This window comes from Grammomys surdaster, unplaced genomic scaffold, assembly GCF_004785775.1.
Source record: "Grammomys surdaster isolate TR1022 unplaced genomic scaffold, NIH_TR_1.0 126298, whole genome shotgun sequence".
Classification (NCBI taxonomy): domain Eukaryota; kingdom Metazoa; phylum Chordata; class Mammalia; order Rodentia; family Muridae; genus Grammomys; species Grammomys surdaster.
In genome coordinates this window covers 5,400,259-5,408,325 of record NW_021621098.1, presented here as the reverse complement: position 1 = coordinate 5,408,325, position 8,067 = coordinate 5,400,259, and the positions used below count along the sequence as shown (strand labels likewise).

General features: G+C 41.2%; 1 protein-coding gene across 3 annotated transcripts in view; it reads right to left on the bottom strand.

Annotated features, from left to right (window-relative positions):
* The window catches only part of Osbpl1a (oxysterol binding protein like 1A), a 173,134-nt gene extending 166,120 nt beyond the window's left edge, over positions 1-7,014 (bottom strand). For 2 of the 3 annotated variants that reach the window (XM_028759474.1, XM_028759476.1), the window contains exon 1: positions 6,981-7,014. The gene's annotated coding sequence lies outside the window, so the exon portion shown is untranslated. Of the gene's footprint in view, positions 1-6,585; positions 6,661-6,980 lie in introns of those variants that run through there. The other variant, XM_028759475.1, reaches the window with a different exon arrangement.
* Positions 7,015-8,067: the final 1,053 nt, after the last annotated feature.

Genomic DNA, 8,067 nt, shown 5'->3' with positions numbered 1-8,067 from the left:
AGAGATGGTCCCTAAAACTCCCTGACCAGGCAGAGGGCCTAGTCACATAGTTGAGCTCCACATACAAGGAGAGACTGTCTCAAATATACAAATAAATAAACGAATAAACAGGAAAGGCAAGCAAGCAATTGAGGAAGACAAGCAATGCTGACCTCAGGTCTCCACATGCATACGCACATATGTGCACATGCACATACAAAAATGCTCTACAATTTCTAAAACCATAGTACAGTATAAAGTCAAATGGAGTGAGGGCTGTGACTGGGTCTTACTTGTATCTAGCTGACATAGAACTAGCGAGCACAACTGACACTGAGCCCTGGGATCAGTGAGAGACCTTATCTGAAAAAGAAGGTGGAGCTCCACCAGGGGAGACTCTGGATACCACCGAAAATAAAATAGTGTCTAGCTCCTGTAAGTGAAAGTTAACCTTTAGAAAACAACAAAATTGTTTTTTCTCAGTCCAAAAAAAAAAAATCATCCAAGTTTACATTATAGCTAGACATTTTAAAATAATAAGTCTTAGAAATCATGGAAGCTTTAAAAAAAAAAAAAGAAATCATGGAAGCTTTAAAAAAAAAAAAGAAATCATGGAATCTTAATACAGAAATGCATTTTGCTCTGGTGTTTGAGTGAAAGGGAAAGGACAAGCTGACCCTGAATCCACTGGTCAGAATGGGTTTGAGCCATACTCTATCCCTGATCTCACTCTAAAGACAGCGTCCTGCTACTCTTTTTTCCATGTCTGTTTGTCACTTCCTGCTCATTGTTACTGTGTACGTGTCATCTGGGAGGCTTGGGGGAGGGAGACACGACACTCACATGGAGGTCAGCAGACAACCTTACGGAACTAGCTCTGGCCTCCCTCCTTTAAGTGCATCCTGGGGCTTAAGCTCAGATCACCAGGCTTGTAGAGCGAGCTCCTTCACCCACTGACTCATCTCACCAGCCTAAATTTTAGGTTTCCTATGAGATTCTGAACAGCCATGAAAATGTCATCAACCAGATAAATGTTTCACTTTAACTGGGAGACTATAGGATTTCTCCCTGTTTGCTGTCCCCCTGCAAGCCCACCTTAGGGGCTTCTAATTTTAATTTCTTTTTATAAAAGTATAATCTAGAAAGTATAATTTATACTTTATCTCTTAAATGCTGTAATTAACACAGTGACCATGCAGAGTAAGCCATCAAATCTTGCTTACTTTAGCAAATTCTTGGCCTGGACAATTCTAAACTCTCGACAGAGATCCTTAGGGTAACCATGACTTGTAAGATTTGGTCAGGAATCTATTTTATTTTCTTGGAGACAAAGTTTCACTGTATAGCCCTGACTGTCCTTAAACTTGCTATGTAGACCAGGCTGGTCTCAAACTCACAGGGATCCACCTGTCTCTGCCTCCTAAGTTCAGGGATTGAAGGTGTGTACCACCATACAAGGACAGGGGTCTATTCTTTTATAATTTAAATCACAACTTTTAAAAATTCCAAAGGTAAAGAATTTTACATACTATAAGTACAAAACTCCTAGAAATATTAAACATAATAAAGTTAAACAATCTAAGCTAATTCTTCAGAACATAAGAAATGTAAAAGATTTAATAATACAGCTTCTTGAAAACATCGGCTTTCCATTGTCTGTTGTCTGCAAAGGTCTTTTACTGCCCAGGTAGAACTTAGTATGTAACGCACACTGGTGTGGAATCTGTGATCCTCCTACCTCTCACTACAGTTTCACCACGCCCAGCTAGGAATAAGGTTCTCAAAAGGTGTTTCAAAAGTGAAAAGTGGGGGGGGGGGGTAAAGATGACTCAGATATTAAAAGTCCTTGCAGTTTTGGGTTCCCAGTACCCACAAGGCCTCTCACATCTACCTGTAACTCCAGTTCTGCGGCTCCAGCATTCTTTGCTCTCTGAGGCTACCTCCACATATGTGATGCATATGGATATACACAAAACAAACATATAAGTGAAAGCAAAAACTGTTGAAAAGCACTCAGTGAAATTCATGCATGTTGGGATTAACTCAGTTATACATTCGACATATAATTACATGTCCTAACACCTAACATAGGATCCAACAACTCTCTTAATGAAGGGTACCAAACGTATATTTGTATATGCATGTATCAGTATCACTCTGCTGCAGAATATTTGATCACACTGTGAACCCCAAGACTGTGTTCTTTTGTTAAAAAAAAAAAAGAGCCACTTTATGGTTAGCTCACCCCTAACACACCCCTTTTGTCCAAGAGCTAAATAAAGTCAACCTGCTAGTTCAGAGATGCAGAGAAAGCACCCAACTAAGCTTCCTACTCCACTGACCTCCCAGAAGAAAAAGGCTCCTGCAGCTGTCTTAAATCCCTTCCATTCAAAGAACTCCCTCTCTGTTTTCTTATGTTCACTCCCTGTCAGCGGGTTGCCTGTTCCTCCTCTTGACATACGGTTGACTTTATTTAGCTCTTAGATTAAAGGTGTGTGTTAGGGCTGAGCCACACCACACATACTTGTTTACAGTAAACAGAAAGTTCTAGGATCAGTTCACATTCTCAGGGTTCACAATATGACCAAATATCCTGTAACATCACTCAGAATACCCACGAGTTAATAAAAGAATATGGTAAACATGCAATATAATATAATTCAGACTTAAAAATGATTCTCTGGGAGCTGGAAAGATGGTTCCAAAGTTAAATGTTTGCTAACCTTCCAGAGGACCCAAGTTTGGTTTCCAGCATCCACATGGCAGCTCACGACTATCCATAACTTTGATTACATGGGATATAAAACTCTCTTTTGGCCTCTGAGGGCACTAGTCACACACAATAGTACAAATACATACAAGTAGGCTAAACATTCATACACATAATAAAATAAGTGAAGTTTTTAAATATTTTTCTGGCATGTGCTAGAACCCAGATAAACCTTAGACATATTTTACTAAAAATGGCATCAGGCAGTCAGAGAAGGACAACCATGTATGACTGCACTTACACGAGGCAGTGGCATTGCACAATTCGGGAGCAGGAAGCAGAGCTACAGCCAGTGATGTATATCTGTAAATACAACCCTCAGTAAGCCGAAGCTGCAGGATCATAAGCTTGGAGCTAAGGAAACCCAGGCTCTAAAAGTTTAAAAGCCAATTTTTTAAAAAGTTATAGTTGTGAGTAACTAAGAGGGAGAAACAAATGCCAGAAATTACTCAGAGGGTTCAGAATCTCAGTTCAAAGAACCAAAAAAGTTCTACAGGCAGATAAAGAAGCACAGTGGTCCACACCATCACTAGAACTGTAAGCCGTGACAACATGCCTCGCACATCCAAGGCTGAAGATGTGAGCCCCAGCAACACAAAGAAAAACACATCACAGGCAGATACTTATTTTATGGTTGGATGTCAGCATGCCAATAAAATACTTTAGCTACATCATATACTAAGAATTTTAACAGTGGAAAAAATTAAACGTACATACACAGAAACTATACTTAAAAAATACATTAAGAAATTGTTTCACCCTGTATTCCAAAGTAGTCAGCTGCTAATGGGACTTTGTCCCCATGTTGTGTTTCCTAGCTAAATATTGATTTTGTGGTTGAAAGAACAAAAAATGCAGGAAATTAAAATTATTTATGGAGGGGATGACAGCAGAGGCACAAACTACAAGCTAGAATTTCCAATGGAGGGTTAAAACTGCAATCAAATTCAAAATTTCAGGCCAGTGTCTAAAATGAAAAGACCATGGATTCTGCTCATTGATCCCATGTGGACACTGAAGAAAAAGAACTTGAATTTGAAGAAAAATAAGGCAATTTAAGGAAGGCAGCAATCTTTAAGCTCTGCTCTGGGAAGCCCTCTCTATCGTTTTGTAGCTAAGGTAAAGCTGCTTGTGTTTTCACGTAGGAGACTTTCTCCTCTAGACCCTCAGGAGTCTGCGCCCTGATAGTGAACATTGTTCTTCTGAAAGAGAAATAACAGTGCTGACATGACGCTCCCGTGTCACATGACACTTCACAAAGCACCTTCTATCTGTGAAAGGCACAGCTTACACAGTTGAATGCCACCCAGAAAATAAGGACTAATCACTGGGTAGTTATCATTCTATCTAAATTCAGGGGAAAAGCTTACGGCTTGGGAAGCATTAACTAAGCGTGGTGGCTTCCTTGACAACAGTGTTTCAACCTTACGTGCTACACCGTATTTTCCATCAAGAAGGAGTCTTCTGCACCTGTCTTCAATTTTAATGTGAAAAAATTCTGAAACCTGGTAGCTAATGTTTCAAAACAGCTACATACATACATACATACATACATACATACATACATTCATACTTACAATCTACAGACACTATGGCAGAGGTGTCTCAAACTAGATAAATATTTTAATAATAAAGATACTAACAAGGAAGTTGATGGAATTTTATTTTTAATAAACATTTTGAGCCTTAGACAAAATTAAATTTCAATTTTTTCCACTTTATTTCATAATTGAAAATTAATTATCTTGAAAGTGGAATTAGTGTCATATAATACTGATGCATCATGGTTTATACACTATACAATTTTCTCTTTAAAGAAAAGTTTTGAGGAGAAAGAATCTGGCAGCTGCCCAGGATGGCTTCCAGTTCCTGAGCAGTCAATATGCTGTCCCAGCCTCCAGAGTAGTTAGGACTAGAAGCTTGTGTCACTTTTAAAAGGAAAGTAAGCACAAAACACACTTGTGGTTTACTTTCCAGTGACGCATGATGGGAAGTGTACAGTTCAGGATGCTTTCACTGTCTAGTATGGCAAGTTCCTACTCCAGGGTTAATGAATGAGAAAACTCAAATGGAGTAACCTTGTAAACTACCTAGTTCTCACACCAGGCCCTCCTACAGACCCTTAATAATGACAGCATCAGTTCAGTATTGGGAAAGAAACCATGTGAGGAAAACCTCAGAAGTCTAGTGATCATGACCACTTCAGACAAAGGACATGTCACCTGAAATCATAAATATGCCCTGTGCAGAGTGTGTGACACATCTTTTTCTCATCTCTGTATGTAGGATATATGTGTGGCACACTCATGTGTCCAAATGTGTGCACAGCACTTGCATGAGGTCATAGGACAACATCCAGTGTCTCTCCTGGATTCTACTTTGCTTGTTTGAGTTAGGGTCTCCTGTTCACCATACTCCATAACAGCCTAGCTATCACAGAAACTCCCTAGGAGTCTCCTGTCTGCCTATCATGCTGTTGCTGCACTGGGATTACAGACTAGTGTGTCAGGCTTTACATGGGTTCTGGGGATCTGCCAAACTTAGGTCCACACAACACCAACCACTTTACAAACTGAGCCATCTCCCCAGCCCTTTCTAAAACGTCATTAATGAATTGGTATAAGCCAATAACTATACTACAGAACCCATGTACTCTTCCTAAGTGCATCAAAGAATTTTCAGTGCCATCAATGAAATTCAGATTGCAAGCAGAACTAACAGATTCAAGAGAACTAACAAAGTTCTAAGCAAGTCAAAGGTCTCAGAAGCAGCAGCTATCCTACTCCCTCTCCTCTGCATATTACCACTTGATTTCTATTTCCTACTGACTTGTTTTCTAAGAGCACTGATGAAGTCAGCTTCTTATGTCAACATGTAAGACTGTATCCAAGTGTGGTGAATACTGGACTACCCACCTGTGATCCCAGCACTCAGGAGAATGACAGAGTCCAATGCCAGCCTGAGCTAATGAGACCTCAGCTTGAAAATAAAACAAGTTGCCACAACAGAGCTCTAACTGAAAAATACTATAATCACACAGCCCTAAATCAGCAAGAGAAAAGTCTATAATTTAATAGACACTGCATCATACAACCCCTCCAAAGAAACTGACTATTCTTTTACACAATTGTTCCTTCTGTAATAGTACCATTTCCCTCTAAGGGAATACAGGAGAAGGGGATTTTTTTTTTTTTTTTGAGAAACACTGTCTGGCTGTTCGCAAGTATACAAACTGCTAGAATAATATCTACAAAAATGAGCAGCCTCCAGGACAACTGCCACACGTTCCTGTTGATGTATGAGAATACTGAACAAGTGTCACTGAACAACTATTTCCGATAAATTTGCTCAATTTCTGGCAGTTAACTCTTACTCCTATTATCAGCTGCCAAACACTGTGAAGATACCTTGCCCAGGCAAAATGAAAAGGATAAGCTTTCAAAATGGTACTGACATCTTTCTCTGTAGGCTGTACGGGGCTCACTTAGTAATTTTGAATTAGAGTATCAAGAGAAAGTGAACTTTGTATCTATTCCATAATTACGGATGCTTAAAGTTTCATTCGTGGGGTTAGTTTTATATTAACCGAGTTGCAGGGGGAAAAAAATCTCAGGGTTAGCTTGTAAACACTGACAGACTTCAATGTTGTCAACAATTTCCAAAAGCTAAGAGGTGAAGCTTTGCCAAATAGTATCCACTATGTATCTTTTCCAGGACTAAATGAATACTTTAGGAAGACGTCAGCGATTGCAAAGCTAGTTCAATTCCATTATCAAGCAGCCTTACATACACCAAATAGCTACTGAGCAGCATTCAGTCAGCTTTGTCTAACTTACTAGCAGGCGCTGAGCAATTCAGTTTCACAATGCAGCCTACTTTACTCTAAGCAGGAAAACCCAGCTCTATGCCTCCTGCGGATCATGAGGGCCATGGATTAAGGGCATCTTCCCTGGTTGAGTGCAGCTGTAGTCATTTGCTTGCCTAATGGCCTTTTGCCATTTTGTCGTTGGGGTTTGTAGAGCGGGTCCGATGGAATGTGGGACAATCGTCTCACGCACGACGCGTGACTTCCATTGTCAATCAATCCTCGGGCTGGAAGGAAACTACAAGTTAGGACGCGCGCTCCTAAGTCGCTCGCATTTGCACAGCGCGTAGTGCCCGCAGCCCGGGCCCCACAGCCGAGATCCCGGAGCTCCGGGAACCGTCACGCCTCTCCCCGAACCACACTGACCTGCGCGTTCGTGGGCCCTGCTCCTGAGGCGGCCTCCACCACAGGCCCGGTCGCGCCCACTGGGCGGCCGTCACTCACGCGGGCCGCTCTCACGAAGACGCCCCGGGGATCCCGAGAGGGAACCAGGCGGAACCCAAGGATCCACGGTCAGGAGCAAGGAGGACCCTGGTCAGGAGCGCGCCAGAAATGTTGGCGCCGAGCCCAGCACGTGACCCCCTCGCGGGGACACGCCCCTTTAAACCACGCCTCCTTCCGAACTAGGACTAACTGGCCACCTCCGCCAGGGGGCGGAGCCTCTCCCTCCTTTCTCCCAAAGCAGCTAGACCTGGTTAGGGGAAGGTAGGGATAAAATTAATACTGAGTTAATACTGTGAGGAGTCCTTATTAAACAGATACATTACCCGGAAGTCTAAAGCTATATTTTTAGTTTTTACTTTGGTTGTTACTAGACTCATGTAAACTTAATTGGCCACACCTCCCTCATTTTGTTCTCACACTTGAGAGACTAGCCTTAACACATCAGACAGATGTGACCATTGTAAGCTAGGGGTACATGAAGGTTGCACAGAAGTAAGATTTTACAAATGTCCTTCCTCTCTACGAAGTAGTCTCTGATAAAGAACCTACCTTTTCACACTAGTGTGTCTGACCAGTCTAGCCAGAGGAGTTACCACATAGTCTATAACACCAAGGTTCAAACTCATATAATTGCATCTTTAAAAAGATTTATACATATACTCAAAGAACAGGAAATTACAAGCTTGTTAACATTTCAACTTTCAAAAGTTTGCAAAGGGACTTAACAGACATAATTGTTTGTGGTGAAAAATTAACAAGCATCATTTTTAAATTTGAAAAGGCTATAGTTCTTGAAGTCTGTTCAGGTCTGGAAACTTGTACTGAAAACCAGTTACAGGCAAGTTGCTCACTAGAGTGTGACACATTTCATGTGCCTGACACATATGACAGGTCTTTACCAATGAGTTCTTTGGAGAACACAAGCAACCTGTTCTGCAGGCTGATATCTTATCCTAAAAAAACAGGCACTTAACTAATGCAATGTCTCAATTGCAAAATCTAGGATAAC